General features: G+C 42.5%; 2 long non-coding RNA genes and 1 other non-coding gene across 4 annotated transcripts in view; 1 reads left to right on the top strand and 2 right to left on the bottom strand.

Annotated features, from left to right (window-relative positions):
* Positions 1-9,075: 9,075 nt before the first annotated feature.
* The window catches only part of LOC130541216 (uncharacterized), a 139,038-nt gene continuing 120,821 nt past the window's right edge, over positions 9,076-27,292 (bottom strand). Inside the window, exon 5 of the long non-coding RNA XR_008955260.2 lies at positions 9,076-12,698. This is a non-coding gene — a long non-coding RNA (uncharacterized LOC130541216). The remainder of the gene's footprint in view (positions 12,699-27,292) is intronic.
* On the bottom strand, positions 9,574-9,679 carry LOC112438282 (U6 spliceosomal RNA). The gene has a single exon (XR_003026738.1). It is a non-coding gene; the product is annotated as a U6 spliceosomal RNA (small nuclear RNA).
* The window catches only part of LOC134729126 (uncharacterized), a 78,827-nt gene continuing 69,841 nt past the window's right edge, over positions 18,307-27,292 (top strand). For both annotated transcript variants that reach the window (XR_010110001.1, XR_010110010.1), the window contains exons 1-2: positions 18,307-18,387; positions 24,209-24,326. This is a non-coding gene — a long non-coding RNA (uncharacterized LOC134729126). The remainder of the gene's footprint in view (positions 18,388-24,208; positions 24,327-27,292) is intronic.

Below are 27,292 nucleotides of genomic sequence, written 5' to 3'. Positions count from 1 at the left end.
TCTGCCTTTTCCAGAATCTTCTGATCTGTCCCTACACCTGCACAAAAAGTGCTTCATGCAATGAAACAGTCCTTACTGGGTGTCATAAGTGAGCTTACTAAATTTGGTGTGTGCCATCAATAACCCCTCACCTTTCCATTTGGGGTAGCATCTACCATTACCTCTTTTTTTTTTTTTTTTAACTATCTTGTCTTGCCCTAGAACAGGTAGGAACATCTTATATTCAACAGTTTATCTTCATAGGTGCAGAACAAAGACAGAACTAGAAGTCATCCCTCTGCTCACCTGAGACAAATGCATATTTGACTTGCATTCAGAATCAGGCACATCCAACCCTGACCCTCTGCTGGGAGCATTTTTTATTTAAGATATTTTTGGTTCATCTCTTGAACCTCCTCTCTACCTCCATTTATCCCTGAGTCCCACTCATACCCCTCTTCTTTATTACTCCCTAGAAAGGAAGTAGAAAGGCAAAAGACTTTTGCCACTGAGTCACTGAAAGAAAGAAACTTGATAATCTGGGAATTGAGGGAAGCCGAGGAAACACATCCTCAACCCTTAAGGTGAAGCTCCCAGTAGTCACCATTCCAAGAATGTGGGACCTCAAACTCAAGCACCTTTCTTGAGATAGAGTCTTAATAATGAAATCTGGGATTGGGAATACATGTGTTTCTTTGTCTATCTCAACATTTTTTCAAGACCATTTTTGTAGCCATCCACAGCTGTTTTGCAGGTACAAAGAAAGGGGCCCTACTTCCCAGGCTATGGCTTTGAAAAGAAGATGAAATTTCAGGACCCCAAACTCACTATGCCAAAGGGGAAAAAAAAAGCTTGAGTCACTCAAAACTGCCTTTCATTTTGTTCCTAAATAGATAGCTACAAAGGTAGAAGGTTACAGGCCTCCCCAGGGGACCTCCCTCACAATTCACTCACAAGAAAATTCTCTGTGCACCCAAAGATCTTTACCCTAAAACAGAGTTCTGTTGAATTTCACCCTGATAATGTAAATCAACAGCTTATCTTCATAGGTACAGAACAAAGACAGGATTAGAAGTCATCCCTCTGCTCACCTGAGACAAATACATATTTGAATGCTTCCTTTACTCTATGTTTACTTTATTTTACCTAAAAATGCAGATTCATTGAGCTGGAGCGAATGCATAGTTTACTATTCCTCTGTCCCCTCTTTTCACATTTAAAATATGGATTCAGTGAACACCGATCTAGCTTCAAAAGAATGCCATTGCTTGCCTCTTTTATCTAATCTTCCCTTTTTATTTTTTCTTTCCTGTTTCCCCAACTGCTTACTCTTTCCCCTTTAAACACTGAAGACCCCAAACCCTCTTTGGAAAAAGCACAAATCACAGGTGTTCCTTTTTCCTGGGCGCGTCCTCAACCTTGGCAGAATAAATCTCTAGATTGATTGAGTCACCTCAGCCATTTTCTTTGGTTTTACATGGCCAAAGCCTATCTTCCCTCTGTGGCCTTCCTTTGGTCATTAAGGATATTCTTTCTGCCATCAGGTAGGCAGGTGCTACCTCAACCAGTGCCCATCTTCACATGGGCACTTCTGCACCTTACTCTGAGATGTGGTTGCCACTAAGCAAATAGGTATCCATTTGACTTTCAGCTCTTTTTTTTAAATTAACATTGGCATTTTTAATTTGCTTTTTTCATTGACAAGTAAAAAACAATATACATGTATGGGGTACAACATATATACATTATAGAACGGGGAAATGAAGCTAATTAACATACATTTTACCTCACACACATCATTTCCTGTGGCGAAAACACTTAAAACCTACTCAGTAATTTTCAAGTACACAATACATTGTGGTTAGCCACCACGTTGTACAATAGATCTCTTAAACTTATTCCTCCTATCTGGAATTCAGTATCCTTTAAACAATAGCTCCCTAATTCTCCCTAATTTTCAACCTCCTTTGTTCACAATGTCTTCAATTCTTCCTCCCAACCAGAAGGCTCTCCCCTCTCCATCCCTACCATCCAAATTCTCTGTATGATTCAGGGTTCAAAAGAGGTTCCAATCGTGCCGTGAGACTCCTCCCCCCACTCTGGTTCTTGCTGGTAGCTGTTTTAATTCTGTTCTCTAGCACTTGTTACAGTGATTCATATCCTGGATACGCATGTGAATCGCCTGTGGACTGTTTAAAAATGTAGACTCTGACTAGACAGACCTAATCAGAATCTCTGTGTGTGAACTGCAGGCATCTGTAGTTTTACAAAGCTTCTAATGCACAGCGAGGGTATGAGAAAAACAGATTATATGTAAATGACTAATTTTAGTGTTTAACCATACCATGCCTGTTGCTACTTACCTGTCTTTTGAATATGTGCTTTTAACTTCTAGAAGACAGAAACCATATATTACTTTTTTTTTTTTTTTTTTTTTGGTACACTACCCTTTCTTCCTACACCTAACCCACTCTTAGATCCAGGTCTGAGATGTTTCAATTAATATTTTGATATACATTTCTGCACATAGTAAAATCACCTAAGGGTTCAATAAACATTTTTGAATTATTTCACTGTGCCAGGCACTGGATCTAGGAAGATGAAAGCAACATGAGTCCTTTTAGACTAGAATCCATAGCTAACAGGTAAATGTTGTTGAGACTGTCCTTTGGTTGTTGGGACACATATGGGGTCAAGAAAGCTTTGCTATGATTAAAATGATTGACTTCTGAAAGAGGATAATGGAGGATGGAAGGAGCCTCTGGGTTTGCAAAGGATGAAGGTTTCAGAGTATTTTGAGGAGTTTCTACTATTTGTGCCATCATACATTACACACCTTCCTATGCTGTGCAACAAGCAGGGAGAGGTTGTAAACTGAATACCTGCACATCTCCCTCCAAATGGCCACTCATTGGAAAAATAATCTATGGCTTTCCTGCTAAAGGAACATAGCGGGTGCATGAGGCTTATAAGAGAGAGCACATGCTATGGCATAAACATGGGCTGCATTCAGGAGTCCGTGGATGGTGTGTGTGCAAGTTCAGCTCTGCAGCTTTCTGCAGGCTGCTGGTATCTCCTTGTCCCATCCCTAAGCTCCTAGGGCTGCCCAGACAATATTGGGAAAATCATGCAGGGCTTCTCTTAGGTGTCCCACTCTGTCCTTCCCATATCCATCTCCCCTGGAGTATTTTCTCCTTTTATTGCCAGATATCCCCAAAATCTCTCTTCTGTTTAGCAAAAACTTTGTTGTGTGTGTGTGAGTTGGAGTCTTGGTCTGTCACTCAGGCTGCAGTGCAGTTTTGCAATTATAACTCACTGCAGCCTCAAGCTCTTGGGCTCAAGGGATCCTCCCATCTCAGCCTCCCTAGTAGCTAGGACTATGGGCACCCACGACCACGCCCAGCTACTTTTTAAACATTTTTAGAGATGAGGTCTCACTATGTTGCCCAGGCTGGTCCCAAACTCCTAGCCTTGGCTTCCCAAAATGCTGTTATTAGAGGCATGAGCCACCATGCCCAGCCCTAAAATCAATTCTTGAGAATGGACAGTATAACTAAATTTACAGAAAGGTGTACTTCACTGATAAAGCACTTGGATCTTACCAAATAAATAAGAAAAGTAACATTTATTGAGTTCCTAATGTGTGCCAGGGTCTACTATGTTGACGCATTATTAGCAAATTAAATAGGGAAGATGATTGGAGGGTTGGGGTCTCCTACACCTCAGCACCTGTGACACATAGATGATAGCTTCCTCTTCTTCCTCCTAAGATGAGCCTTGCCTGCTGCTTCGTGAAGGACCACACACTTAGTCTTGATTTCAGATCCCCTTCTGAGCAGATCTCAGAACCTCTCTGTGTTTGCTTTTTTCCTATGAGCAACTAGTTTCTTTTGTTCCCAACTCCTTTTCCAAGAGGCACAAAGTTACTTTCTAAACTAGGCCACTGGTTTAAATAGTAACCCCTAGGAAAGAACAGTTTCCAATGAGTGCTGCCATCTTGACAAACAGCCTTGATTCCAATGCATCCTTCTACCTATGATCTGCATACATGCAATATCAATCTTAATTTACATGTGATTTCAATCTATATGCAATATTACTTTGTATATGTAACATCACCCTTTTACATGCAATGTGGCAGCAATCCATTTACTCTAAGGGATCATAATAGTTCCTACCTGATAGTGTTGTAGTGAAGATTCAGTGAAATAATACAGGTAATGAACCTACAACAGTGCCCAGCATAGAGCAAGCACTACACAAAGGTCCTCACTGTTGTCATCACTTTCCCTTCTGAACAGACTGTTGATAGTGTGATGTTCCTCAGACTACCTTCATTAGCTCCAACCTGCCCGATATCCTCCATCCCTCCCTCTACCCACAGACTCTCCCTTCTTCCTCTTTCCATAGAGTTTCTATCAATGGTAGTGGTGGTGGTAGTAAGAGCAGAAACAGAATTAAGAATAAATGGAAAGGTATTTCATGCTGCCTAGTTAGCCATAACTAATTATAATTGTTTCCTTAGCATCAATAAACATGAAAGACTTCTGGCTGTAAAGGCATGTCAGGCACTGCTCCAGTTGGAGTTTCCAGCCCTCTCCTTGCTTCCTGTCACATATAACTCTGCAGGCTGCTGCTAGACACTGTGGCTTCTTGTTAGACCTGCTTTGTGTGAACTTCGCTGTCATTGGGAATTTAATCATCTTTCTGAGGCAGGGACCACTGCTTTGTTAATCTGAACCAAGTTGTGATGTCAGAAAGGAAAACTACCAAAGTTAGGTCCCAATGTTATGAATAACTGCTTAAGGTGTTCTGTCTCTGTCTAAAGAAAGAAAAACACAGTGATCCTAAATGTAAGTAATTCATCATGACATAAAGAGAGTTAAAGGAAAATTAACTTTGTAGCATAAAACAGCAGTGACATATAAACCTACAGAACGAGTAGAAAAGATACTCAGGTTAAAATTATGGGTTTAGAGGATGTCCATGGAGTGAACTTAAAATAAATGTATAGTTACAGAAAGGGTTGAGAATCTCTCAGACACTTTAGCCTCTGGCTGTCCTAGACTATGGGATGCTGTTTATGTTCTATGCTAGGACAAAACCACACAGGCCCACTGGAAGCAAGCCAGGTCACTGGTGATATTCCTAGGCCTGGCTGCAGGAACCTTTGGGGGATACATGCCCTTCCTTTGTTTGGAGAAAAATGTTATCCTCTCTTACCCTCTGCTCTTGACTAAACAGATTCTATACCATCATCCCCTTAGGAAAAATGGGCAGGATCCAATCCCAGTTTTCTGTCTGTGTAATGCAGACATTAGGAGCCACTGGGCAGCACAGCCTAGAGTTCTCATTTTCTTTTGAATATAATAGCTTTTTTGCAAAGAACTTAAAAGCAGTTGTGCAGCTACATTTGGCTTTAGCAAAAGGAGAAATCTATGAAAATTTAAAAATCAACACAGAACAAGGGGGACTTTATTTGATTTTTAAAGGAGTGTTGTCAAGGTACCTTGTATCTGGGTGGGGAGAAAGAAACTATCAGGTTTAGGCTGAGAGTTACATTTGACTCTGCTTAGTGGGGCTTCTGTCCAATTTCTTAATACCCTGGTGTCAGAGAGACAGGGGCTCCCCTGAGACAATTTCAGGTTTGTTTGGTGCTTTGAGAGGCCAGGCTGGGGAGAGGTTCAAGGAGGTGCCTGTTACCACCAATAAGAACAAGGGATGCATTTCCAGGGGCTTGGTTTGGAGTTGGATGGAGTCTACCTTCCACAGGGACATTGGCTATTTGGGGACAGATATAGACTACCAAGGTCAAGTGCTTAATCCTCAATCCAACACTTCAATGCTTCTTTCAATAGACCAAATTTCCTCATACTCACCCAAGTACTTCCAGATTTAAGAGGGCACTAACATGTAGTGTTAGTGAACCCAATAATATGTATATTACTGTGGATGGATGGAGGAATGTCAATGCCAATAGCTAGTCACAGGACACAAGTTCTTTGCTAGTATAGTTAGGTGAAAAATAATCTAGGCTCATGAGTGTCGAATGGGCCCAGCTAGTGATTTAGGGTAGGTAATTGGTAAAATGGCAGGTTTGAGGGATTAAGTTAAGTAGATTCAGGATGTTTTCATATTCATGCAGGAAATACATAAGAGGAGAGCACCAGGGATGATTCTAAGTGTTACACATGGCACAACACCCAAGTAAATAGATTGAATTAGTGATTTTAAAACTTCTCACCAAAAAAATTCATGCAGAGGAGTTTCATCTTCTCACAGGCTGCCTGGATTCACCTGAGACAGGGGGCAGGCTGGGAGAGGGCCATTGAGTTTTAGTGCATGGAGTCTATAGCTTCTGATCTGACTCTCCACTGAGGTAGTAGAAGTCTTTGGTGCCCAGGAAATTAGAATGAATGGGAGATGACAAGGTCATTGTTGAGACTGTTTCCTGTGCAGGGATCAAGTTACTTTAGAACTTGGATCTCTCAGAATGAATTGCTCGGGTCTCTGAACCTCAAACCAAATAGATGAGCTTTATATTTAGGCTGCACATTTCAAGATTGAAATCAAAATTGTCATTTTGACTACAGTGTCTCTTACCTGGAGCTATGGGAAACAGGAAGGAAAAAGGTGATATGGGGCTTCACTAGAGCATCTAGAAGAATAAGAAGAATGACCACTCTCATTTGACACCTCTATAACAGCTGCTGTGTTGTGATTAGATACATCAATACGATTAAATATTTCATCTTCTTATGAGGTTCCCAGACTTTTTCAGTTTTGTTAAGAAACGAATAATCAGAATCGTTAAATAACTCTTCTGACAGAGCCAAGATTTGAATCCAGGGTTTAGATACTACAGCCCATCTTCTTTTTCTAGAGCTACCAAGGGATTAATAGCATATCACACCTAGGCGTGCTATGGTGGGAAGCAGAATGCCAGGGGAACGTGTACTTCATTCATGTCATTGCAAATTAGTTTATTTGGGTAATCTCTTCTGGCACATCATTTAGCAATAGCAGAGGATTTAAATTAGACCAGATTCTTGCTTGAAGACCTTCAAGGCAGGCACTAGTGGTGGGGCCTGACATCTGCAGCATGTCCTTGTGAAGGAGAATCTGAGCTGGCCCTTCTACCTTCTGAGTTACTATGCTAAGAAGGGAAACAGACAAACAGCAGGAGGTTGCAGTTCCCAGAAGAGGCATTGTTCTTCTTCAACCACCTCTGCTGTCTGCCCTGTTACCTAAACAAGTATTACTCCAAATACCTGAAATAGTCATCTTCCAGGAATACACCTGATACTTGCAAAACAGGACAGGCTTCTGTCCATAGGACTTCAAGATGCAAGGAGGTTTTGGGTTTTCTCTGCATGCCTGATTGGTGCTTGTTGTTTCCCTAACACCAGTTCATTTTCTGATTCTTTTCTCTTTGGCCAAGTGCCTCCTTTTCACACTGTATTAGTAACAACCATTGGGGAGACCAGTGGCATGCATGGCTGGCTTGCATAGATCCCACTCTTCAACTTCATGTTTGAGCATATGCCATCTATTACATCTCCCCATCCTGTGAGTGATGTTGCAATCAATACAAATGAACTTCAGGGGCCCTCGGCTGTAGGTAAACTGTGCCAGCATAAATCGATGAGGTGTTGAGAAACTCTATGTCACATACTCTGATGCTCTGTAATTCTATTTTTCTGACTACCAGAGCCCTCCCACAGATTCCAGGGCTTGGTTCAGAAATCTCCCTGCCTTTCCCAACTTGGCTCACAATGATGCCACCCAAAAATTTGGACTTCTCAGGAGAGACAATGGAACAATGGGAACTATGAGGGCTGTGTTATTCTCACTATTTGACTCAATCTGAACTGTGTCCACTGTAACAGTTAAGGTGTAGGCAAATCTCTCTCAAAATCATCCCTGAACCACCAGCATCAGAATTAGGCACTTGCTAAAAATGTAGATCCCCTCAGGACCTCCTATTTATTCAGAATTTCTGCAGTCAATACCCAGGAATCTGAATTTTAGACAAGCTCCCTGTTGTGTCAGTGCCCCTGAAGGAAACTGATGACACACTCAAATTAGGATAATTTTAGGAGGGTTTAATAAAGGGACCATTTCAGAGAGGTAGTCGGGGTAAGGAGAAGTCACAAGTGCTGTGTGCTGTTAAGAGCCTAGGTGCAGCTATGCAGGGGCACGCGCAGCAGATGGGTTACTGGAATCTGGAGCAGAGGGACTGTGGGAAGGGCCATAAGATAGGATGTGCTTGGAATTTTGCCATGGAGGGACTCAGCCAGTGCTTGATGGCCCAATAGGGGTATAAGCACACCAACCTCACTTTGCCAATCTTCTGCAAACCAGAAGCCAGAGGCAAGAGAGCCTGTTGTTTTGCTACACAGGAGGCAGCCCCCTAGGGCATGGGGCACGGTGAGAAGAACGGTGAGTGGCTCTGCGGGACAAATGGAGACTGCCCAGCCTCTGACTCACCCACAGCAAACCTTGAGAACCACTGGGCTAAACATTTTTCTTGTCTCCAGCCGGTTAAGGCCAGTTTCAGTTCATAAGTAAATGAGACAGAGGGTGAAGGGGAGTAAAAGAAGAGGTGAAAATGGAAGATCCTATTACGGGAAAGCCAGGGAAAGCCAGAGATCCAGGAAAAGAGGGTGAGGGAGTTGCAGGAGTGTGAGCAAGTCTGTACTTCACTTCCCTGGTGTGCTCCAAATTCCCCTCATGCTGCCCTGCACTTTTGGTCACCTTCCCGTGTGTGTGTGTTTGTGTGTGTGTGTGTTTTCCTGCCTCCTTTTGCTTAGCACGTTTTCCCTAACTCCCCAACCTAGCATGAGACTCTTCTTTTCAGTGCTCTGGGAACTGGAGGCAGCATTTTGTGTGTTTTAACTCTTTCTGTGGTCTTCATGATCTGCTACAAGTGGTTCCCATGTTCATGGGCACTTTTTCAAGACTTCATCTGACTGTTTCTGGAAGAGTCTGTGACTACAGTAGTCCTCCCTTATTCACAGTTTTGCTTTCTGCAGTTTTAACTACCCTGCAGAATAGTACAACAAGATATTTTGAAAGAGAGAGAGAGAAAGACCACATTTACATAGCTTTTATTGCAGTATATTGTTACAACTATTCTAGTTTATTGTTGTTAATCTCTTAGTACACCTAATTTATAAATTAAACTTTATCATATATTTACATGTATAGGAAAACACATAGCACATAAAGAGTTTGGTACTTTCAGCAGTTTTAGGCATCCACTGGGGTGTCTTAGAATATATTCCCCATGGATAAGGGGGGACCACTATACTTTCTAGCAAAGCTGTGACATTGAACAGAGAGGTGAGACACCAGTGAGAGCTACCAGACCAAAGGTGAGTGTTGGGGGAATCCTTAGAGAAAGCTCATTTGACATTTTTTAAAGAGTTTATTGAGGAGCTTGTTCAAATTGAAGATTAACTAAATTGTCTCAAATTATATGTTTTCAGACCAGGGATTGCCACCAGCTCCCTAAAAGTAACCATTTATCTTATGGGTTTTTAGCAGTTCATATTGTGGAACTGGTCCCAAATCCTACCTTCATGATTTTTTTTAAATATGGAACACTTCACTAATTTGCATGTCATCCTTGCACAGGGGCCAATGCTAATCTTCTCTGTATCGTTCCCATTTTAGCATATGTACTGCTGAAGCAAACAACGAAAAAACTATGCATTTTTTTCAGTAAGAAAAATGCATACTTTTTTCCTTCTTTGATGACAAATTTTGCCCTCCAACTATATTTTCTTTGTTACACACAGCTACACTTTGCTATGCCCCTTCATCCTTCTTGTTGCATCAGATTCCATGTAAAGCAAAGAGAATAAAAATTAGATGTATCTCCCATCTACCTGGGGAAGTCTGACGGCAAAGCATAAAATCCATTGACTTTTCCTCTCTGTTTTTAACTGAAAATGGAATTCAAATCACACCCTAAATCCATCCATTTGTTCCTCTAAGTGCATACGCATTTCACCATGAAGATTCAAATCCACTGGGGAAGAACAAACAGTAATAGTTTACATTTACTGAGCATTTACTACATACCTGTCAGTATTCTGAATGCTTACTATAGATTATTTTATTTAATCCTCACAAGCACACTATGAGGCAGGTACTTATTATTGCCACTTTTCAAATGTGGAAGGTGAGGCACACGGCAGTTAAATAACTTGCCTAGGCTCATACTCCTGCTAAATCTTACAGCCAGGATTAAAACCAAGGCGGTCTGACTTCAGAGCCTGTGCCCTGAACCACAAAACCATGCTGCCTCTCTGAGTATGAAGAGCTTCTATACTTAAGTTTGCACCTCTGTTTCCTTTCGTTATTCATTTTTTATCAACAGACATTCAGAGTGTCAAGCGCTGGTGGTGAGAAGCTGAATAAGACTGGTTCTCCTTTCGAGCAGGAACATGGGAGGTCTACAGAACAGGGGAGTGACAAATCCCTGCAATATATGTGAGAGGCAGAATAGGAGGTAGGAATAAAGTGCCCTGGAAAGACAGAGCAGGAAGAGACATTTCAGGAAGTTTTTGGAAAACTTCCTGGATGAGGTCACAGTTAAGCCTGTCAAATAGCAGGTACTTAATAGGTCTTTTGAATGAATGGCAATAGAAATTCATCAAGAAGAGAAAATGATGATAAACAAAAGAAACACCAAGGGCAGATAGTGGCTCTTGACTTTGTTCCCCATTTTGAGACCCCATTTGTGTATAGCAGGTGGGCAGCAGAATGGGAGTTCTTGAGATTTAACTCTTGTGAGGTGCCCTGGGTCCCTGTGTGCCTGAGTCAGGACCTAAATGTGGCTGAGAGTCCAGCTCACCAGTGGAGGGGAGGAAAGGTTCCTTTTCTTTGCACATCCATCACTAGGTTCATGGGTAAGGTGCCCCTTACAAAAGACAGATTTACAAGAGAAAGGTATACAAATGTATTAATATAAGTTTTATGTGGATGGAAGCCTTTGGAAATGAAGACCCAAAGAAAGAGAGAAGCTTGTTTATTTTTATGCTTGGGTTGATGAAGAGTGGATAGTCATGGAGAAATATGATTGGAGGACAAAAAGGTGTGATCTGATGGTAACAACCTTGGGGGAACTTAGCAAGACCTCCTTGTTCAGATTCTTCCTGGCCTCTGTGTCTTTGAGGATAAGGATGTTCCTTTCCTCTAGGTATAGAGATGGCACCTTTTTTTTTTTTTTTTTTTGAGACTGAGTCTCTTTCTGTCACCCAGGCTGGAGTGCAGTGGTGTGATCTCAGCTCACTTCAACCTCTGCCTCCCGGGTTCAAGTGATTCTCCTGCCTCAGCCTCCCAAGTAGCTGGGACTACAGGTGTGTGCCACCATGCCTGGCTAATTTTTTATGTTTTTAGTAGAGACAGGGGTTTCACCTTGTTAGCCAGGATGGTCTCGATCTCCTGACCTCATGATCTGCCCACCTCGGCTTCCCAAAGCGCTGGGATTACAGGCATGAGCCACTGCACCCAGCCTGAAGGCACCTCTTGAATGAGGATCTTATGGCCTCTTTCAGGTGGTCAGAAAATTCTGTCTAGGTTTTATAGTCTGCTTTAGGGGAGAAGGGCAAGAGGAGGTCAGAGAGTGTCCTTACTGCTTCTGCTGTTTTCTAAAATGCCAAGGGGCCATATTTTGGAGCAGCCTGTCCTGAACTCCAACAGCAAGGGTAGAACAGGGCAGAGTGATAGCCTGGTCAGGAAGTGAATGAATGGGACTCACAGCCACACTGATTGTCTCTAGTGACACCAAGAGCTCAGGTGAGGCTAAATCAGCCAGGAACCCCCAGGGGCCCAAAGAGGATGGTCAGGAGTAGGAGGAAGACCTCACAAGTCATAGAACAGAGATAGGAGGGCCATTTTCTCTGCATATGCCAGTTATAACAGTTGAATTTGCACTCCCCAGTACTCCTAGAGACTCTAACATTGTGAGAAAGCCAATTCTTTCAGAATGTGGAAGACTCGTCAGTCGGACCTGCCAAATCCACCTGTATACTTTGCTATAGTATCAGAAATGATTCTTTTTTATTTTCTCTCTCCCCAGGGACCAAGATGGATTTCCAGCCTGGATGTTTTGGCGGGGATTCTACCCAGAGGTGGGGGGAAGAACCACGTGCCCTTCCAACCTTGCGTCAGCAATCCCATGAGGCCCGCCATGAGTCACTGCCAGCGGCCCAGACTCAGTTGTGTGGAGTCTCACACCCTGGGACGAAACTAGCTAAGTTCATGGGTCTTTCCTGTCTGTGTTCTCAGTGACTCACCCGAAACAGATAATAACAGTGAGGTTGGGCACACCATGTGACTGGTGCCAGCCAGAACAGGTCATGCTGTTAACCCTTGGATCCCAGGCCACCAACTGCTGACTCCCAGGCCCTGGGACAGGCCCATGACACACTTGAGTGGTATCTCCGTCCTATCTCTCTGGGATACCTGGTCAAGGTTTCAGTTTTGGAAATATGACCTTCCCTTGTAAAGGATCTCAAACTTGGGGTGGTTACTCATAGAGACTGCATCAATAACTATCACCCAGGAGGGGCCCATTGTCCTAAAACACCACCAGAGCACAAGTGAGGAGTTTCCATTCATCAAATTGGGTGTTCTTCAAAGTTTGCCAAGGTGCAGATCCTGACCCCTTTCCTGGTTCTTTCCATCAGTCGGGTGATTCCCAAAGTCTGGGGAAAGAAAGAGAAAGGAGGAATTTAAGAATGGAACAGATGATTTCTCCCACCTCAGACAAGCAGACTGTGAGCTCACTGTGTATCTTAAGTATTTGTGGGCAGGGTCCCAGGCAGGACCGTAACATGTCAGCATATGACTTAAAGGCTTGGTGACAGAACAAGGATCCACCCAGCTCAGCTGCCCTGCCAGGGTGTCCTCATTGCCTCGCCAGCTTCAGATCACTCCCCAGGGATGCTGCATTCATTATGAAAACCTCCGGTCAAGGTTGAAAGCCTGCAGGATACGTACTATGACCTCATAATTCACATGGGATAGTCCAGAGGTCTCTAAGACGCTCCAAAATATTATTATGATGCAACCTTTACCCCATAATATGTGACAGAGCATAACTCAAAATTTAAGTGATCCTTTGCTGACCCTTAATGAGGTTAAAGTGAAAAAACAAAACAAACAAACAAACAAAAGACAAGATGAGCTGAGATGCTGAGGCTGGGCAGTGATCTGAGTGCTGAGGGTTGCTGATTCTTCAAGATACACATTGCTCCAGGTCATGGGGCAAGCTGTATATGTACATATGTGTGTGAGTGTGAGAGAGTGGGGGACTGGGTGGGAGACTGGAGTAGGGAGAGGGATGGGACACGTTGCTATGGAGAGAGAGCAGTGAAACAGGCAGTACGAAAGAATACGATCATGTCAGACAGTCGAGGATCTGGGTCTCAGCCCTGACATTCACTACCCAGGTGGCTTTGACAATTCATGAGTCTTCTCTCTTTCACCTGTAAAGTGTGGTAACAAAGGTAGATTTGTTAAGTGAGGAGATAATATGTGTAATTGCCTAGGAGAGTTCTAGTCACATAGCAGATCATCAGTGGAGGTCCACTCCAATGATGACTGACAACTAGCTGAGAAGTGAATGAGCAAGCCAGGCCAGAAAATTTTATGAACAGTGAAAACTGCAGCCCAAAGTTCTGTATATTTCTTGACAGGAAAACAGCTGTATCCTATTTTATGGTGTACAAACACTTTCACTTATGTCACCTCATTCTTCCTCTCAGAAACCCTCTAAGGAATTTATTGTAGTGATGAGGAAACTGAGGCCCAAGACCACACAGTCGGCAAGGCTGGAACTGGACCCTAAGTCCTATGCATCTTTATGCTACCCCATGAGGGAGCAGCTGCAAGTCATGGACACACATCCATCATGCAGCATCATGGGTGTGGCACCCAAAGGATGAGCTCAAAAATGAAACATTATAAAGATTTTGTGTTAACTGCAGAAACTCTAGAAACCAGGCATTGATTCCTCCACTCCAGAAATATTTATTGAGGATCTACAATCTGCTGGGCACTGACCCCAATGCTGAGGATATGTCAATGAACCAACTAAACAAAGCCCGGATTCCTAAGAGACAACAGTAAACAATAAGCATAGTAAGTGAGTAAAGTGTGTTGTATTTTAGAGGATGTTAAGTGCTTTGGGAAGAGGAAGGAGTAGAGCAGAGTAAGAAGGATCTGGATTGCAGGCCACAGGGTGGTTGCAATTTAAAATAAGTTAATCCAAGTCAACCAGACTAGGGAAAAGATTTAAGGTGGGGGTCAAGGGAGTGAGGAGTGAATACCCAGAAGCAGAGTGTTCCAGGCAGAAAGGAAAGTCAGAGTCAAGGCCTAAGGCCGGCAGATGCCTGGCATATTTGAGGAAACTTCAGCACCCAGAGCACAGTGCTGGCACCATGAAGATTGATGGATTGACTATGATGGTCAATCACCAGCCCACAAGCTCAGTTTTATGGTTTCTAGAAAGTCTATTCAAGACTACAAGGGCCTTCCACTGATACACTCACAAATCTGAGCCTCTTGGGCCAGTACATTGAATGAGATAGTATCGTTTTAGTAAGGATTCTTTTCTCTATCAAGGGAATCTTTTCAATAGTGAATTGTGTTCTTGTACTTAAAATATTTCATCTCTAAAAGTTCCATTGATGTCTGACTCTGCAGAAATGACTTGGTGGTATAGACAGGACCCTGATACAGGGATCTCTGTTGATGACACTTGACCTGCTGCCGTTTAGTTATATGTTCCATAAAGGCAGCCCATAGGTCCCATCTCTTTACTCAGGCACTGAAGTGCTCCCTGCATCTGGCGCCTCTTGTCCCTACATCCTTACCTCCTCTGCTGTCTTTTACACATCCCTCACTATAAGTCAAGCTAGAAACCTGTGCTCTCCAAATCCTGCCAGAACTAATTCAGAAGAAAAACATTTTATCGCATAAAAGTTTGTATATAACAATTAAGCATGCATTGAAATCTATATTTGCATTTAATTTTCTGATAGCTTGAAAACTAATGTAAAACATTTTTAAATCTTTTTAGCAAATAAAGTTTGCCCCAGCCCCCTCCAGACAGTGTGCCTTTCCTGGTGTTACCTGTCTCTCCTTTCTTTGCCGTAGATTACCCATACTTGGTATCAGTTACCAGTGTGTCTGCATAAGAAAAAATTTAAATAAAAAGTGTGTGCAAACATTGCAAAACAGTTTTCATAGAAAATAAAATATTTTTAGAGACAAGTTAATGCTTCCCAGGATTAACAGCAGGTAAAATTCTAGGAGACCCCTGTCTCTTTCCCCCAAGCAGAGAAGGTCACTGCTAAACATCACTGGCAAGAAGCTCCTGGGCTACAGCACACTTTGCAAACTGCAAAATCACAACAGCAGAATTCCTGGTATTTGTACTATAATTCTGGATATATTTACTTGCCATATTTTTTAGACTTAATCTAGTCTTTTTCTCTTTCTCTATCTTACACTGGCATTTTTCCTCTTAACACCATTTGAGGTGAGAAAAGTTGTAAGAAAATAATTAAAGTTTGAGTCTTGGTTCTTCCCATCTTTAAATGGATAATAATAACAATAGTAATAATAGCAACACTAATAACAATAGCAACACCAATACCCATAGCAACACCAATACCCATAGCAACACCAACAATCGATAAAAGACTCTAGGCAATGACTGAAGTGATAGTATTGGAGAGACAAGTTGACATGCACAATCCAACTATAAGAGGAAAAAAACTGAGGAGCATAAAAGACAAACCAATCCATAAAGTAAATTAGACATTGATTTTTAGAATACTCTTTACTTTCAAGTCTTAGTTTCATGCCTCTGTTAATTTTACTCTATGTTAGATAAAAAGTAAGGGGTTTCTGCAGTCATAAGAGTGTACTCGGCCAGGTGCAGTGGCTCACGCCTGTAATCCCAGGACTTTGGGAGGCAGAGGCAGGCAGATCACGAGGTCAGGAAATCAAGACCATGCTGGCTAACATGGTGAAACTCCATCTCTACTACAAATACAACAAAAATTAGCTGTGTGTGGTGGCAGGCGCCTGTAGTCCTAGCTACTCAGGAGGCTGAGGCAGGAGAATGGCGTGAACCTGGGAAGTGGAGCTTGCAGTGAGCCGAGATCACACCACTGCACTCCAGCCTGGGTGACAGAGCAAGACTCTGTCTAAAAAAAAAAAAAAAAAGAGTATGCTCTTTGGGGGGTTCCACATATCATTACTTCCTTGCAATGTCAATGATTCTGGAAAAAGTGAGAAAGAGATAGCGAACAGGGAAATGAGAATAAAGGAAGCTGGACCTAAGAATGAAGTTCATCACCCAATAAAATACTTTACTTTTAGACTGATATTATAAAAAAAATTCCCTGAATTCTCAATAGGCAGTGGCATTCACTGTATTAAAACATCTGAAAAAATGTGTGTGTGTGTGTGTGTGTGTGTGCTCCTAGTTACAAATTATGCAGGAAAAGCAATTTTCCCTACTTTCCCCTACTTTGGGGATGGGATTAAATCTAGAGTAAGAGACAACTATTTAAGGCAAATAGTTTTATTGTAAAATTAGGATTATATGGTTCAGTAAGGGCAAGAAATAATTCTGGATTTGAGATGAGGGAGAAAAGGAAATGGAGATTTACACACACACACACACACACACACACACACACACACACACACACACACAAAGCACGGTCCTTGATTCTGCCCATCTCCATCCCTAACCACATCTACCTCATAAGACAGTGGGTCTCAATTCTTTTTCTTTTTTTCTGCGTAAGTACAAAGACTGTGCATAGATCCTGGGCTGTAGAGCACTCCAGGAACCCCCAGCCATGCAGCTTGGAGGGGCCTGGGGCCTGAGAGGCAGGACGATCAGAGACACTGGAAGAAAAGCCAGCCAATGAAGAAAGGAAGGTAGTTTAGATGATTTTTTAAATTGCACACTAACTCCTCCAGAGGAAGAGAGAGTAGAGAGAGAAGCCTGGGGCTCAGGAAGAAGGAGAAGAAAGAGAAAAACCTCCCAACCAGCAGATGTATATATTTTCCCCCTGTTTATTTTTTTCTAAGTCCGGTTGCAGGAAAAAAAAGCCCAAGCTATAGTTACTAATATGTAAGACATGACCCAAATGCAGAAATCTTCCCTTCATCATAAACCAGGTAAGTATAATAATAAAAACAAAGCACTTAGAGGTTATGGGAAGAAAGTATTTCTGCTTTCAAAACTTTGATTGGAGAACTTTGTTTATTTGAAAAACAGAGCTTTTAAATTATACTTTGTTTATGACATTTGGCTTATTATACTTTCTTCCACTTATGCTAGATTGTAGCCGGTCAGAGCCAGTGTCCCCAGCAATCCTAAATAGCTAACCATGTTCACACTGAAAGCATTACACACTATGCATACACAGACACACACACACATACACACGTACATATGTACACACACATATATCCAGCCGTTCTTTGAAATCCGGCTCTTATCCCTCCACATCCTTTTTGAACACTTCCTGGGTTTTCAGCCTGTGTGATAATGAGAACCGTACCATGTGACTTGGTTGTTTATGAGCTAGTTACTTCTCTGGAACTATTATAGATTCTGAGCACCTTGAAGGCAAAAATCCCTTTGTACTCCCTGTCTCGCCTTTCTGTCTACTGCCCTCTACTCATCATGACACAGGTTGAGCACCTAGTGTGTAATGTAATCGCTTTGTAATTGCACAGACAATAATAGAGACATCACCACTAAGCTTTATCTTCCTCTGATAGTAGGCAAACTCCATGACAAGATCTTTTACTACCTTTTTATTTATTTATTTATTTAGTTTTACCACATGCATCTTTTTAAAGGCAGTCCTTTAGGATACTTCAAAGAAATCCCTGAGTACATTTTACAAAAGTTTGCTCCCTGCCCACCCTCACCCACCAATGCAACACAACTTAGCAAATGCAATTTCTCTCCAAGTATAAACACTCAGAGAGGACAAGGAGGGGATTCAGTTCTCCCTGCAGTCATCCCGCCTGGGGTGGAGATCTGGCCCTTGTGGCTTTCATCATGACCACCACCTGCAGCCTAACCATTTGGGGCACACAGGAGAGGGTGGCTCTTTCTTGGGGAGATCATTGTTCAAAAGCCCCTCTATACCGTTTGTCTCTCTGCCGTGTTGCCTGCCAGAAGCAATGTCTGATGCCTCCACTTGGCAGCCACAGGCTGTGAGGTCATCTTTTCACCACTTGCTGTTCCTTCAGCATTTAAGCTCTCTGGCAGTGACTCAGTGTTTACAATCACATTAACCGGTGAGGAACGCCATGGCTGTGTCGAAGAACAAGGCCCCTGCTGGCACCAAGGTAAGTGTGGACATGTTCTTGGGAAGAGGAGAGGGGAGGGGTCAGGGAGCCAGGCACAGTGTGGTGGGATACCTGTGTGTGGGGAGCTCTCTTCCGCTCTTGGCAGGACATCCAGTTCCCAAAGAAGGAGAATGACCCGTCATGCTCAGTCTAGTTTGTGCTGTTGCTTGGAGGAGAATGACCCATTGCTGTCTTGTTCACAGGCCAGAGTGAGCAAATCCCCCATGCAGCCAATACACATGCATAAGGGAGGCACAACGACATCCATGCAAAAGGAGCCTCTTGGGTAATGTTACCCTTTAGGGACCCAAATAAAACATACATGCTGAAAATCAATCTCACTCCTAGAGTGGGAAAAAGCAAGAGAAAGTGCTTTCTGCTATGGAGGTGAAGACACACAGGAAGCATAGGCCTGAACAACTCAAAGGAGTCCTTCAAACTCCAGAGAATAGATGGTCGTCAGCAAAATGCTCTAACAGTTTCTAAATACAGTGAGCTCACAAATTTAATTCTCAACATGACTCAAATGTGCACACACGTGAAACACACTCTTTGTTTTGTCTGTAAAAATGATGGGTTCTTTCCTGAGGGTTCACTGACTGATTGGAGTGGGGGAATAATTTAGAGCCCCACCAATTTCAAGCCTAGTTGCATCTAATCATTTATACAGCCTCTTTAATGAATGTTTAGCCGAGGGCAAATGCTGGGCTTTCAGATAGCTCTGCCTTCTTCCTCCCTTCCAGGGAGGGAGGTGGTATCGTTAGAACTGGTATCTAAGTAAATGATGCTACCTTGTGGCAGAGGGGAGGGCTATGGGTCCTCCAGCTTCTTTGGTTCCTAGACAACTCAGTGGTTGCCCACTCTGCTGCCATTTGTGCACATGCATTAGGCTGAAGTTACTCAGCCCCTGAGGACTGTTTTTAGGTCCTGACCATGATATATAGGAACCAAGGGTAGCAACCAGAAAGCTAAGCTTCAAGGCTTCCAGCAACCAGACCATCCAGTATGCCCAAGCTGACCTTGATGGAGCTGCACCCAGGGAAGGATGAATCTGCCTTCTCTCAGGGTGCATATAGGGAGCAAACCAAGAGTCTCACAATCTTAAACATTCTAGAGTGAAAGTTTAGTTCTGAAGAAGGTGAGAACTCAGAGTGACAATGTGATCATCTAGTCCAGTGGTACTTCAATACAACTTAGCAGATACTTTACAAAAAATGAATTTGAAAGCCAGTATGCCAGACAGATAAAAGTAGGTCCCTTTCTACTTATTGAGACCCATAGGGAGGGACCAGAACTTTGCCCAATGTGAGCTCCAGGGCTTCACAGATATTTTTCTATGGAAATCACCAATCTTTTCCAAACTCATCATTTCCTAGATGAAGAAGCTAGGACATAATTAATTGAAGTAAATTGTCACAGAAATTGCAAATGGGAGAGCCTAGACTCAAAATATTTCTCCAAACTTTCTACTACATTATACATTTCACATCCCCAAAAGTTTAACTTGATCATAAGGACTAGGTGCTGTTAATGTTCAATTTCAAACACACATTTTGATGCCCCCAACGTCAATGGCTTCTACTGGCGAAAAACAATTTATTATCAGAAATAAGTCATTCTAACAACCATACTTAAGTGCATAAAGAGTGAAAAATTCTGACATGTTTCATTCTGACTAGTCTTTACTTAACAACTTTCTTATGTCTAGCCCTAATGATACATCCCGACAATGTCTCTAACATACAGTCATGTTAAAGTCACAGAAACACAAGCAGGCATTGCCTACTCAGCACTGTCTACCCTTCTTTCTGTTTAGCTTTGGTCTATTCTAATGAATACACTATTAAGAAATAGATGAATAAACCTCAGTATGTTAGCGAACTGTTTTACATACTTGCTGAAGTAAAGCTTACTTGGGATTTATAGAACAGAGAAGCAAGTAAATGACTTTAGGCCATGATTAGAATGCCCACAGAAAGAATACAAGAAGAAACATATTTCAAGGAGGCACTGAAGATAAATGTATCAAGCACTTTTAGCCCTGTATCAAGGCAAGTGGCATTCAAACCTTCACAACCCTGGCCAATGTGAATGAGTGGGGCATTTATTGCATGGCTGATAACTTATAAACACATTTTGTTGCTAAATAAGTTCAGGCAATTACTGGGCAATTATACCAGCAAACCACCTAGTAATTAAAAAGATGGAGTCTTGGGTGGGCTGCCATTTGGGCAGCAGTGGCTTCTTTCTTACTTCATTGACATGATCACATTCTCTTGAGAAGATGAAATGCCTTCAGAAGCCAGTAGACAGATGACCCACTTGTAAAGCAACTGAATTACAAGAAGGAAGATGGCTCTTATTCTGAAGTGGTTCAAAGCAGTTCTTCCTTAGTTAAGAGAAAGGCCATAAGTGACCAAGAAACCATGTCTGCAGATGCCTAAGCCCAGGGTGCACATGTGGGGTGAACATTTATGTGCCAAGTGTCTACCAAGTGCAGGGTACATGAGTAGTCTTGCAACAAACAAATGACCCTTACACGAGATCTGTAAGGTTCTGGGCATGAGATTGAGTGTTTTACATACACCATCTCATTTAATCTTTACAACTAGGCTGTAAGGGAGGAATGTATTATTATTATTTTTATTTTAAAGACAAGGCTTTTTAAAGAAAAGCTAAATAACAAGAGCCCACCTTCTCTGTGCTAGTGAATGGTCAACTTGGGACTTTAACCCACATTTTCTAACTGCAGTTTCTGCTTATCTGTTTTCAGTATTTCCTTTTTCTGGGAGGAGGGAAGATTGAAAAAAATTTAAAGATGTGATTCTAGCCTTCCAAGAGATGACTGAGAGTGAAATAACTCTGGAACAATTGGAAGTAGATCATGAGCCAGGGCAAAGGAATATAATGTGGATTAAAGCACCAGTCAAGAGTAGAGGGCTAAACACATGTGTTCTGAATGTACACAGTTAATCCGGAAGGATGTCATAAATGGGTGTGAATTTTGAGTCAGGGTCTAAAAATTATGAATGACTATTTTTAACCTCATCTACCACAAGTGTTTAATTATGTTGCTATACTTCCATCAGCCTACCTCTGTGACTATTGGACTGAGAGTTGAAAATATATTTTTCTTACCCTTGAAAATACGAAGTGTTGAAAATTGCTGACAGGTGTGGTGATGTTTTGACTGAAAAACCAGCTGGTTTGGTTTGGGGCCTGATTTCAGGTGCTTGATAACTAAAGCCTTAATACATTTCTTTTCCTTATTATTTCAGAGAGTACTGCCAAGCTGGGAGACAGTGCTGTTAACAGTTATCAAGTTCTGTATGAGCCTTACTAGTATGAAGACAAGTAAACCAGGCATAAGTGGTAGACATTTGGACCAACTTTAACAACTAAAATATGTACTCATTTCTGGTCCTAGAAACAATTGCAAATAACAGGAATCCAGTTTCTATGAGTGTGAAGAATCCTCAGGTTGGTTGAATGAGAAATTTCTTCACGTCAAGTACTAGAGTGGGTGATGAGATACAGAAGGAGGGATACAGAAAGAGACCTGGTTTTACCTGTTACCAACAGGTTGGCTTTATCACTCTATCCTTTACTATTTGTCTTTACACAATTAAAATAATACATTGTATTTTAATGTGAAATGTATGCAAAAGCACTTTGTCATTTGAAAAAATTCTACAGTCATAAGATACTGTTATATTAATGCCCTAGGTCCTTGGTATACAATTCCAGGTCAGTGAAATTCACATACACTTGTAAAAGTTCAAATATGTTCTTACATATTTATAATTACTGTCTTAGTCCATTTGGGCTGCTATAACAAAATGCCATAAATTGGGTGGCTTATAAACAACAGAAAATTATTTCACTCAGTGCTAAAGGCTGGAAGTCCAAATTCAAGATGCTGGCAGAGTCAATGCCTGGTGAGCCCTGATTCCTCAGAGATGACGTCATCTTGCTATGTCTGCACATGGTGGAAATAACAAGGGTCTCTCTGGGGTCTTTTTTTTGTAAGAGCACAATCCCATTCACAAGGGCTCTCCCCTCATGAGCTAATTACTTCCTAAGGCTCCACTTCCTGATATCATCACCTTAGAAGTTAGTATTTTAACATATGAATCTGGAGGCGGGACACAAACATTCAAACAACAGCAATTTACTAATAACCATAATCCAGAAATAACATATTATTTAAAATAATGGATTAATATTGACAGTAAAAATATTTTTAAATCTCTATATAAATTTCTAATTGGTTATCATTGCTCTAGAAAATAATTGTTATTCACAACTGAAGAATCCAATTCAATGACCCTAAAAGCATGGTACTCAAAGAATCTAAGTCATGGAAATGTAAAAGTCTCACAATATTCTTTGTTTATATTTTCCCTCAGTGGAACTACTAACTTGGCTATGTGACATTGGTGAGTGGCTTGGTTGTTCTGCACCACTGGCAACACACCTATAAAATACCCTAATCAGACAGTTCTTTGCCTCCCTTAGGACAGAATGAGAAAACATGAGATCTTATCTGTTGTTATGATCCTAGGGTGTCGCAGACAAAAGAGCTAGATAAGCCCACATTTCTGACATCTTTAAGGATAATGATAATGCTCAAAAATAAACATTTTTTCCCTCTATTTTTTTTAAAACAAAGTTATGTTCAATTTTCAGTTGGTAAGCCAGGTGCAGAATGCCAGCTAACCCTTCCACCTCAAGTTGTTGTTGAAGGCTGCAGATCTGGGAAGTAGTACTGATGAAACCTATTTTGTTTGGAAGCAGCAGTGTTAATACATCAATTTTGACTGACCTCCCTTGCTCTTCTTGGATTTCAGCCCCCATACCTGCTGTTTTATGAATTCCGTTCAACCCTAATTAACCAGAATATGAAAGCTGTGTCCTCAGTAGCCAGGCAGTGAGGGCAGTAATTTGACATGGAACATGAGGCCCAACCTTCCAGGGTGGTAGCACAGAGTGATGACTGGAACTCAGACATCCTGCCTACAATCAACCAGGTTTAGGAGCGGCATGCAGGCCATGCGGAATCGAGAGCCCCAGCAGGCTGGGGCAGGGGGGAGTTGCCCAAACACACTTGTCAGGGTTTTCTGCCTTAGAAAGAAAAGCAAAGACCTATAGGAATGAAAGAGTAACCAACTGAAGGAGAGATTACCCACAGCTAGTGAGGAGACCTGGGGGCGTGGCATCATGGAAGCTACTGAAGAGAAGGTTATTAACAATTTTCCTTACCTAAGATTTAGGAGAATTCTAAACAGAAAAAGTGGACCAATTTGATTTTGCCATGTTTTTAGTCTGCGTTTCTTATTGTTTTCATCACCAGTTTATTTTTATAGCATAACTCATATAAGAAACATCCAAGCCAAGTACAGAACTGAAAGTCCCAAGAGGAGAACACTGGGAGAGGAAGAGCTGAGAAAGCCAAATGCCGAGATTTTTATCTAGGGGGGTTCATGGCTCTGAGGACCCACATCTCCAGACAGAAGCCTCAAAGCTAAAGGGATGTGGAAGCTTTAGGAAAGTCTGGGGTGGAAGAAACTGCCAACCCTGTCCTGTAAACAGGTTTGCCATACTGGTAAAAAAAAAAAAAAAAATCACAGCTGTGACAGGGACATACTAGTAGAAAAATGCTACTGTACTAAGAATCCACCTCCCTTTCTCTCCCCAGCCAGTCCAGCCAAGCATGCAGCAGGCATACAACCAAGATAGCTGCTTCTTCCTGTCCTACCTCATCCCCTCTGACAGTTCCATAATAACCTGTGTACACTTTCTGGCACCCTTGCTTCTCCAGGTCACGCCTTCCAATGGAAGGGGAAGCAGTGACAAAGGTGAAAATCATGGCGGTAACAGAAGTCATTTACAGCGCGGAGTCTCCAACCCACAATCACTGGGCATCCCATGGCTTTAAGGTATGATCCGTTCTTGTGCCCACCTGCTTCCAGGTATCTCACAACTTTTTACTGAGGATTTGTCTTGAGTTTCTTCCACTCGCTGCAGGGGATGCTGAGACAAAGATTAGGGTACAAGTAGTTTATTTGGGAGACAATCACAGGAAATGCTGGTGTAGGGGACATGGAATGTGAGACAAGGAAACTAAGGCAGTCAGTAAAGATATATTACCAAGAAGCAAATTACCATTGTGTGCAACTGAAGTTTAGTCCTTCTGGGGAAATCTAGGAGAACTCCATGAAACGTACATTTCAGAGGACACAACCAGAGAGGTGGGAAAGGAGGGTATTGACACCCTAACCCCATCAGCATGGGTTGAGAGCTCTTGTGAACTAGAAATTAATTCCCTGGCATTTCTGGCCTGCTGCACCAGTGGACAAACCAGTCAAAAGCTCTCAAACAGGCTGGGCATGGTGGCTTATGCCTGTAACCCCAGAACTTTGGGAGGCTGAGGCAGGCAGATCACCTGAGGTCAGGAATTCATGACCAGCCTGGTCAACGTGGTGAAATCCTGTCTCTACTGAAAATACAAAAATTAGCTGGGTGTGGTGGCACATGCCTGTAATCCCAGCCACTCCGGAGGCTGAGGCACAAGAATTGCTTGAACCTGGGAGGCGTAGGTTGCAGTGAGCTGAGACTGTACCACTGCATTCTAGCCTGGGTGACAGAATGAGACTCTGTCTCAAAACAAACAAACAAACAAACAAACAAAGAAAGCTCTCAGGCAAGGGTTGATGGTTGGAAAGTGTCCCTTATTCACTAAAATGGGAAAGTGGGAAGGGTAAGGGATGTAGCCTGGGGCACTGGAGTTTCTGCCACACCATGGGAAGTTTTCACTGGTGAAACCCATTTCTGCTCCACTGCCTATCTCAGTGATCATGAGCTGCATTAATGACTTCTGCTTGAGTTCCACTCCTGCAAAATTATAGCTGATGCAGGAGAGGGCTATTTCCCGACTAGGTTATAATTCAGGTAAACGTTCACCAGAGTGTGGCCACACTCTCATCTTCTTAGAAATCTGTCTTCGGGATCTCAGGACAAGCTTTCTAGACTGGGTTAAATGGGTTAAATTCATAATTCATATGGCACCAACCAGGGTCCCAACCAAAACCAGTCTTTCAGTCTGTTTGCTGAAAGCCATGTCAGGTCCTACACAGAGACAGCTTCAAGGTGAGTTGTCTTACCTAGTGATTATCTGAGATTAGTGTCATCTTCTATCTTCTTCTTTCAAGGATCTGAGTCCCATTTTCATAGGCCTGATTTTTGGTCTCAAAGTCTATGTTGTGGTCTCCCACAGAGTCTGTCAAACATGATGCCAGTTCTCCAGAGGTGAGTGTCCGGTGTAGACCTCCATGTACCCCACATTTTCACATTGCCTTGTCTCACTCTGTAACCATGTTGTGGGTTTCTGTAAGATAGATTTGCTTCTCATATATTCCTGTGCTTGCCAAGTATAACTTTCGACATTTGAGGATCGTCATTAAATGTTAGTTGAATTTCTGCTTAGGAAAGGCAGAAACAAGACCCAAGGTCCCATCCAGGTGCTTGTGGTTCAGGATCATAGCTGGTCCTGCCATTCCACCAGGACACACAAGCCTCTCCTGCATCACCTCCTTGGACAGTACATGTTCCCGAGGAGACACGATGGGGTAAGGGCTGTTCAGCTTTGAAGCTTATGTTTATGACACAGGAGGAGCAGGGGTCAACAAGCAATGTGTGAACACAGAGAACGGCACTATCATCTTCTATCTGCAGGAAGAAGGAGGGAAAAAGGGGGAAGCGGCAGCCAAGAACACCTAGGCAGCTCCAGGGTGTGCTGCTCTACTCTGCCCTTGGACATCAGAGTGGAACTTGGGCAATGCTGCCAACATGACATGTGCATTTTGCTAAATTTCTGAAGAAGGGTGGAGACAACAGTAGCAACAACCTAGTACTCAGGACCCAAATTTAGAAGGAAACATGGAGTCACTCGGTCCACTTTTTAAACTTTCAGATGAGAACTTGTCTCTTCATAGTTGAAGAGACAGAAATGTGCTCAAGGTCACATAATAGTTGGTGACCAACCACAGGGATGCTTTTGCTTTGAGAGATGCTGTAGGGTTGTCAGGCCTCTCTTTACAAAAAGACTCATAAGGAGTCTACATCCCCTAAATATAGACATAATGTGCCAGATAATCACAGATCATTTTTCTAAGCATGTACCTTATGCAAAGACACCCCTAAGACTAACCTCAAACATGCACACACACACACAGACACACACGCGTGCGCACACACATACACACAGACACACGCACATACATTAAGAGCCTCTTCCAAGGAACTTGAACACAGCTCCAAACCCCTCCATTTGGGTGTGTTAGGAACGGTTCCAGAGAGGGTGGATTTGGCAGCAGGTGTGTGAATAGTGAAGTTATTCCTGGTTTTTTTTTTTAATTTATTGAGCAATTCTACATTCATGTATTTAGGGTTTATCTATCTGTGACCATCATTGTAAAAAGTGCTGAGATACGTAATGGAATAACTCTAATATAATATGGACATACTCTCCATCTTTGGGAGTTTGATAGTTTAATAGTCAACATCAGACCCAACATTCATGAAGCAGGGACAATGCAGAGTATGATTAAATGCTGGGCACAGGAACTGATCTGTGCTAGAGGAGCTCAGAGGTAGGTGAGGTTCCCAGTGGCTGAATGGGGATGGAGAAGAAGTCATGGAAGGGGTAAGGATGACAAGCCAGGAAGCTTCTACCCTCACAGAGGCAGAGGCAGAAATGGGTTCTACCCATACCACAGCCACAGGAATGGGAAGAAGGCAAAAATGGAATGTCCAGGAGCTATTGCTCCTGCCTTCAGGCCAAAGTCAGGGATCCCAGGCAAGACTTGGGATGAGGAGACCTTGCTTGTCCCAACTAAGTTCCTCA

Source organism: Pan paniscus, chromosome 1, assembly GCF_029289425.2.
Source record: "Pan paniscus chromosome 1, NHGRI_mPanPan1-v2.0_pri, whole genome shotgun sequence".
In the NCBI taxonomy this organism is placed as follows: domain Eukaryota; kingdom Metazoa; phylum Chordata; class Mammalia; order Primates; family Hominidae; genus Pan; species Pan paniscus.
Note: the sequence above shows the minus strand (reverse complement) of the source record. Positions and strands in the feature narration are given on the sequence as shown.